Source organism: Chiloscyllium plagiosum, chromosome 7 (assembly GCF_004010195.1).
Source record: "Chiloscyllium plagiosum isolate BGI_BamShark_2017 chromosome 7, ASM401019v2, whole genome shotgun sequence".
Taxonomy (NCBI): Eukaryota; Metazoa; Chordata; class Chondrichthyes; order Orectolobiformes; family Hemiscylliidae; genus Chiloscyllium; species Chiloscyllium plagiosum.
This window is the reverse complement of record NC_057716.1, coordinates 59,156,715-59,165,321: the sequence shown is the minus strand read 5'-3', so window position 1 is coordinate 59,165,321 and position 8,607 is coordinate 59,156,715.

Genomic DNA, 8,607 nt, shown 5'->3' with positions numbered 1-8,607 from the left:
TACGGGGTAGATCATTTAGGACAGAGCTCAGGAGAAACTTCTTCACCCAGAGAGTGGTGGCTGTGTGGAATGCTCTGCCCCAGAGGGCAGTGGAGGCCCACTCTCTGGATTCATTTAAGAAGGAGTTGGATAGAGCTCTCAAAGATAGTGGAATCAAGGGTTATGGAGATAAGGCAGGAACAGGAGACTGATTAGGAATGATCAGCCATGATTATATTGAATGGCGGTGCAGGCTCGAAGGGCTGAATGGCCTACTCCTGCACCTATTGTCTATTGTCTATTGTCTACATGCTCAACTCCATTCTTGCCCATTGAAGCCAGTTGTTAATCATTCTTAGTCTGAATTGTACTTTGTACTTTACCATTCTTTTCCTAAATCTTTTGATACAATGATAACTGTCTCCTGAGTGCTCCCCATTGACATTTGCCCCACTTGGTCACCTTGATCCCAAGAAAACAATCTAGCAGTGCCTCCATTCTAGTGGGACTGCACATATACTGCATCACAAAATTCTTCTGATCACAGTCTCAGAATACTTGTCCCTAGCTAATCTTTACACTACGACTATCCAGTCTACATTTGATAATTAAAGATCGCCCTGTATAGCTACACTATGATGTTTGCACTTCTCTGTAATTTTCTTGCATGTGCGTTCCTCTACATATTTTCCACTAGTTAGAGGTTTGCAGACTATGTATTTACATCCTTTATGTTCCTTAGTTCCAGTCCTTGAAACCTTGGGGACATCATTTTTCATTATAGCGTGTTCCTTAACCAATATAAAACTTCTCCCTCCTTTATTTTCTTTCCTGTTTTTTCTGAATGCCTTGTACACAGGATTGTTTAAAATCTAATCCTCACTTTTTATGAGTCTTGTTTCTGTTATCATTACAACATCTGCACAGCAATCTGCACTTGTAATTCACCAATCCTATTGAATATTTTCTTCTTTTAAATACTCTCAAGGTTCGCACATCTCTGCCAAGCTTCCTGGCAGCACGAGCAAAACAGCCCACAAGGCATTCAGTCTGATTTGAATTGATTTGATTTATTATTGTCACATATACCTAGGTACAGTGAAAAGTTTTGTTTTGTGTGCAGTGCAGACAGATCATACCATACAAAGTGCATTAGAGTAATAGAATAGAGGGAACAATACAATGTTATGACTGCAGAGAAGGTGCACAAACAGCAAGATCAACATTTAAATTTAAAATTTGAGAGGTCCATTCAGAAGTCTGATAACAGTAGGGAAGAAGCTGTTCTTGAAACTGTTGGTACATGTGCTTAAGTTTTTGTATCTTCTGCCTGACGGAAGAGATTGGAAGAGATTATAACCAGGGCTTGAGAGGTCTTTGAAGATGTTGGCTGCCTTTCTGAAGCAGTGAGAAGTACAGATGGAGTGAATGGTTGGAAGGTTGACTTGAATGAAGGATTGGGCTGTGTTCACAACTCTCTGTAGTTTCTCATGGTGCTGGGCAGAGCAGTTGCCATAATAAGCAGTGATGTAATTAGATAGAATGCTTTTTATGATGCATTGATGAAAATTGGTAATAGTCTTTATGGACATGCCAAATTTCCTTAGCCTCCTGAGGAAGTAAAGGCATTATTGTGCTTTCTTGACTGTAGGATTAACATGAGTGGACCAGGACAGATTGTTGGTGATCATCACATGTTGATGTGGTGTACATGGACTTCAGTAAAGCCTTTGATAAGGTTCCACATGGAAGGCTGTTGGAGAAAATGCAGAGGCATGGGATTGAGGGTGATTTAGCAGTTTGGATTAGAAACTGGCTTTCTGTAAGAAGGCAGCGAGTGGTGGTTGATAGAAAATATTCAGCCTGGAGTCCGGTTACTAGTGGTGTGCCAAAAGGATCTGTTTTGGGACCACTGCTGTTTGTCATTTTTATAAATGACTTGGATAGGTGGCATAGGTGGATGGGTTAGAAAGTTTGCAGATGTCACTAAAATCGGTGGAGTAGTGGACAGTGTGGAAGAATGTTGCAGGTTGCAGGGGGACTTGGATAAACTGCAGAAATGGGCTGAGAGGTGGCAAATGGAGTTCAATGCAGATAAATGTGAGGTGATTCACTTTGGGAAGAATAACAGGAAGACAGAATACTGGGTCAATGGAAAGATTCTTGGTAGTGTGGATGTGCAGAGGGATCTTGGAGTCCATGTACATAGATCCCTGAAAGTTGCCACTCATGTTGATAGTGCTGTTAAGAAGGCATACGGTGTGTTAGGTTTCATTGGTAGAGGGATTGAGTTTCGGTGCCTAATATCATGCTGCAACTATACAAAATGCCAGTGGGGCCGCACTTAGAATATTGTGTACAGTTCTGGTCACCCCATTACAGAAAGGATGTGGAAGCATTGGAAAAGGTGTGCAGGAGATTTACCAGGATGTTGCTTGGTCTGGAGGGAAGGTCCTATGAGGAAAGGCTGAGAGTCTTGGGTCTGTTCTCATTGGAGAGAAAAAGGCTAAGAAGGGATTTGATAGAGACATACAAGATGATCAGAGGATTAGATAGAGTAGACAGTGAAAGTCTTTTTCCTAGGATGATGACGTCAGCTTATATGAGGGGGCATAGCTACAAATTGAGGAGTGATAGATTTAAGACAGATATCAGAGGCAGGTTCTTTACTCAGAGAGTACTAAGGGTGTGGAATGTCCTGCTCAGAAAATGGTAAGGGTCTGGAATGCCCTGCCTGCCAATGTAGTTAACTCAGCCACATTAGACACATTTAAACAATCCTCGGATAAGCACATGGATGATGATGGGCTAGTGTAGGAGGATGGGCTTAGATTAGTTCACAGGTTGGCGCAACATCAAGGGCTGAAGGGCCTGTTCTGCACTGTATTGTTCTATGTTCTATATTCTATCATTCTCAGGAACTTGACGTTCTCAATCATCTCCACCTCAGCTCCATTGATGCAGACAAAAGGCATGCCCTCCATTTTGCTTCCTGAAGTCAATGACTAAGACTTTCATTTGGTTGGCATTGAGGGAGAGATTGTTATCTTTACATTCTGCCACGAAGCACTCTATTTCTTTCCTGTATTCTATTTCATCATTGTTTGAGATCTAGCCTACAGTGGTGGTGTCATCACTGAACCTGTAGGTAGAATTAGGACAAAGTTTGGCCACATGGTCATGAGTGTATAGGAAGTATTGTAAGAGGCTGACTACGCAGTCTTGCAGGTGCCAGTGTTGAGGATTATTGTGGAGATGATGTTGTTGCCTCTTCTCACTGATTGCGGTCTGTGGGTCAGGACGTTGAGGATCCAGTTGCAGAGGGCAGAGCAGAGACCTAGGTCTCAGAGTTTGGAGATTAATTTGGTTGGAATTATTGTGTTGAAGACAGAGTCTCTCTGGCTTGTACAGGTGGTGTCTCCTCCTGAATGAGTCCCAGTGTATTATGAATCTAAAGCTCTCCATCTTGCATGATCTTTCCAGCCACACATTCACTTATCTTATCCTGTTTCTTTTGTACTCACATGTGGCACTGGGAGTAACCCAGAGATTACTATTTTTGAGATCTTACTTACTAATTTTCAATCAAGTTCTGTAAATTGTGACTATAGGACTACATTACCTTTCCTACCTATGTTGTTGGTACTAACATGGAACTTAACCTCTGGCTGTTCACCTTTCATAAGAGGAGCAGGAGTAAGCCATTCAGCCCCTCACCCCTACCCTGACATTCTGTAAGATCATGGCTGATCTTTCCAAGGCTTCAACTCCTTTCATACCTACTCCTCACAGCCCCAACTAGTTGACAATTCAAATATCTTTTTACCCTTCTTGAAATATTTTCAGTGATCTTGCCTCCACAACTTTCTGAGGTGAAAGAATTACAGACAGACACTACTGACTGGGAGATGAAATTCCTTCACATTTTGGTTTTAAATGAGTGTTCTCATTATTTTGTAACTACGTCCTCTAGTTCAAGAATCTCTCACTCATTGAAACATCTTTTCAACATCTACCTTGTCAAGCCCCTTAGAATCTTATATATTTCAGTAAGATCACCCTTCATTCTTTTAGATTCTAATGAATAAAGGCACATGCTGTATTACGTCAACCAGTTCCCTTTATCAACTCTACTTGTTATATCCTCCAAGAACTCTAATAATTTTGTCAAACATGATTTCTTCTTCACAAAACCATGTTGACTCTTTTTCATTGTGTTCAGCTTTTCTGAATGTCCTGCTATTTCTGCCTTAATAATAGAATTTAGAACTTTCCTAATGGCTGATGTAAGGCTAACTGGCCTATAGTTTCTTGCTTTCTATCTCCCTCTTTTTTGAACAGGGGCATCACATCAACAATGTTCTAATGCCTTCGAGCACTCCCAGAATCCATTTAGTTATTTAAAACCCTTAGATGTAGGCTGTCAGATCCTGGTGACTTGTGTGCCTTCAGTCTATTAGTTTGACAAATACTTTGTCCTTCATGACAGAGAGTGTTATAAGACTTTTCCTCTAATTACCACATTGCTTATTTGATATCTTTGGAATATTTATATTGCCCTCCACTATGACATCCAGTGCACAATATTGGTTTAAATTATCTGCTTTTTCTCTATTCCCAGGTTCCTCTTTCTGTAGTTACTCCCTTACTTTTATCTATTAACTGACACTTTTGCTATTTGTTTTTATACTTATTGCCGATTTATTTTCATAATCAATATCCTCTTTGTTAATTACTTCAAAGAATGAACTGCAGCTACTCAGTAACACCTTGTCTCTGTGATCAAGGAGACAACATTCCAAACCCAGAGTTACATAAATGGTAAAAGAAACAACTGTCTGTTCCCTGAACATATCTCCTTTATTAGTGCTCTCCTCCATGTTTCTTTCCTCCTGTACTGCTGGGCCACCCTTTCCTTTCAAAAATTCTTGAAAACTTGCAAACCTTTCTGGCAATTTAAAGTTTGGATTTCTAAAATCAGAATTTCACTCTTGACAAAGCTCTAAATAGCATCAACCAGATTTACAAGTGATGTCCTTTGTGACTGTGATAATAATTCATTCTCCTTTAATGTTCTCTTTGCAGCCTTTGGCATGGTCAACTGCATCACTCTCTTCCAATGCTTTCCATTTGTTGTCTAGCTTGTGTGTCTGCCTTCACTTAAGGTTCCTTCTTATCTATCCAGTTGTAGCATCTCCAACAATGGCTTCCCTTCTCTTCCCACACTGTTACTTTGTCCAGGTTTAGTTCAGTTAGGACCACACAGATTATCTGTGGCCTTCACCACAAAGTATGTATTCACTACACTGATTCTGTCCTGCTTTCCAATGGTTGTCTTGAATTGAGTCAGACTGATTCAACCATTGCATCCTAGTTTCCAATTTCATAATCTCACAATGGCAAGGACTTCCGCTTTCACAACATTGGCTATCTCCATTCCTACCTTAATCCATCTGTTCCTATCTGTGCTTTTTTTTCACCTTTATTTTTGACAATTCCAATGATCTCTCAGTCAATTTCTCATTCTCTATGCTCTCAAAACATTAGTCTATGCTTTAAGTGGCACTAAGTCTCATTCACCCATCATTTCTCATTGCTGACCTACAGTGGTTACCTGTTTCTCAGTGGTATCAATTCATAACTCTTGTCCTCAAGTTTAAGTTTCTTTTGGCTTTACCCTACCTACTCTTTTTTCCTATCTCCTCCTCCAGTCTACCATCTCCAACATCTGAGTTTTATTCCTCTTACTTTGGTCTCTTGTGCATTTCTTCATCTCACCTTGGAAGACTGTGCCATCAACTGTCTAGGCCTAATGTTATAAAGCTGCCTCCCTAAATCTCTGTCTCTTCTCCCTTTCTTATTTAAGACCTTCCTTAAAACACAACTAAGCCATTGGCCATCCCTCAAATAAATCCTTTCGTTTTGCATCCATTTTTGTCTTCGGCTTGTCCAAAATTAAATATTCGTTTCATTCATGTTGAATAAACCAGATGCTAATTTTAACAGTGTCCAATGACAATACAGAATTCTCATATAATTACAGTATGCAATCAAGTAAACAAAAGAGTTGTTGAAAAATCTAGAAATGAGTGATGTTGACCTAATTACAGTTTATATAAAGTCTTTGAATGGATCATGCTTCTATTAAATTTGCAAACTCATAAAGTTAACTTTGAATTCATGAAATAAGAAACTCTTAAGGGTAGATTCGGAACCTAGTATCCACAATAATGTGTCCTGACCGTAAGAACCATTATATTTAATTATTTTCTAAATGTGCAAATTCCAGGAAATAGCTTGCGTTATCTTTTAATGTTTCACAATTAGAACTGTAAAACATCATAAACGGTATTTTCAAACCGATTGAATCTGGGAAATAATGGGAGACCTTAAAAAGAGAAAAGGTTTTGTTGCATAAAAAAAGTAACAACGCTCATTGAGCTTGTGTACTTATTAGATTCTCAGAGGTGTCAATTAGTTTTCTGGAGTTTACACTGTGTAAAATGTGTCTTGCTCTGTAACATATCATTGTAGGGAGGCAATGGCCGGGTTACATGCAAAACTTTAAGCTTGTTTTAAAAGTATTAATTAATTATTATAGTTTCTGTCTGCAGAAAAGATTGAAATGAATGAGATAACAGAATGGAAGTACTAGAGACTCAGTAATGTTCTGGGATACAAATCTCACCATGGCAGATGGTGGAATTTGATTTTCATACGTATCTGAAATGAAAAGTATAATGATGACTTATGAAATTTTTGTTGGTTGTTGTAAAAACACATCTGGTTCACTAACTTTACAGAAGGAAATCTATTGTCATTACCTGGTGAAGCCTACATGAGACTTCAGATCCAGAGCAATGTAATTGATTCTTAACTGCCTTTGGATTAGCCTAGCAAGCCACTTACTTTTATCAAAGAGCTAGAAAGTCTCAAAAAAGGCACTAATCTTGGCATAGGAAACAACAACAGGAAACACAGCCTGCCAACCCTGCAAAGTCTCTTTCCCAACATCTGAAAAATAGGGAGAGCCATCTTATAAATTAACCAAACAATAGCCTGACAGAGTCATAATCACATAATTGTACCTTACTGACCATATCCCAGACAACACTATGTCTCACTGGAAGGACAGATTCAGCAGAGGTGGCAGCACAGTTGTATAGGTGTCAGAATGGAAGACCTCAACATTGACCAGTCCCCCATGAAGTCTCACTGCATCTGATCAAAGAAACAATCTTCTCCCTTGATTGATGAATCAATCAATACTCCTCCATTTTAAGCACTACTTGGAGGAAGCACTGAAGATGGAAAAGGTGCAGAATGTATTCTGGATGGAGGAATTTCAATATTCATCACTAGGGCTTGGTGGCACCACTATTAATTGAGCTAATTCTCCTAAATGACATAGCTGCAAAATCAGATTTGTGACAGATGGTTAAGGAGGGAAAACTTATTTGACATCATCTTTATCAATCTACGAGCTACATTTGCCCATGACAGTATTTGTGGGACTGACAAAGTACAGTTTTTGTGGAGACACAGTCCTGTCATCATGCTGAGGATGATCTTAACTGTGGTAAAAGAGACAGATTTTCAACAGATCTACCAACTTAAGACTGGACACCAATGAAGTACTGCAGGCAATCAGCAGCAGAGTTGTGCTTCAACTCATGGCATGGCATATTCTTCATCCTACCATTACCATCAACCCAGAGGATCAGGCCTAGCTCAATGAAAAGTGCAGAAGGGCACACCACGCCAGCATCAAGCATACCTAGAAATGAAGTGTCAACCTGGTGAAGCTACAGGACAAGACTACTTGTGCGCCAAACAGCATAAGCAGCAAGTGACCAATAGCACTGAGTGATTCTATAACCAACTGATTAGATCTAACCCCTGCAGTCCTGCCACATCCAGTTGTGAATAATGGTAGTTAGGGGTTATGGTTAGATTGTCACTTGTTGGAAGTTGTCAACGTCTGATACCTATGACCAGATCACCCAGGCCTTTCTTAATATCCCATAGAGTGACTTGAATTGGTTGAAGACTGGCATCTATGATTCTGGAACCTCTGGTCAAAGTCATCCAATCAAGCACTTTTGGCTGAAGAGTTCTGCAAATGCTTCAGTTTTATTTTTTGTACTGTTCTGCTAGGATTGGGGATTACTGAAGATGGGGATATTTGTAATATTTCCATCTCCAGTGAGTTGTTTAATGGAAAGAAGTGTGGGTCCTAGACTACTGTTTTGAATTTAAACAAGGGCAATTGTGAAGGTATGAAAGCTAGCAGAAGTGAACTGGCAATTTAGATTCAGGGATAGGTCAATGGAAATGCAATGGCAAAAATTTAAGGGAATATTCCAGAAAGTTCAGAATAGATACATAACATTAAACTTTTAAAATTCTAAAGGACAGACTCACCATCTGTGGTTAACAAGGTCAAAGGTAGTTTCGAACTCAAAGAAAAGAAATATAAATATAGGTTCTGGATCAATGGTGCTGGAAGAGCACAGCAGTTCAGGCAGCATCCGAGGAGCTTCAGCAAAATTGACGTTTCGGGCAAAAGCCCTTCATCAGGAATAAAGGCAGAGAGCCTGAAGCGTGGAGAGATAAGCTAGAGGAGGG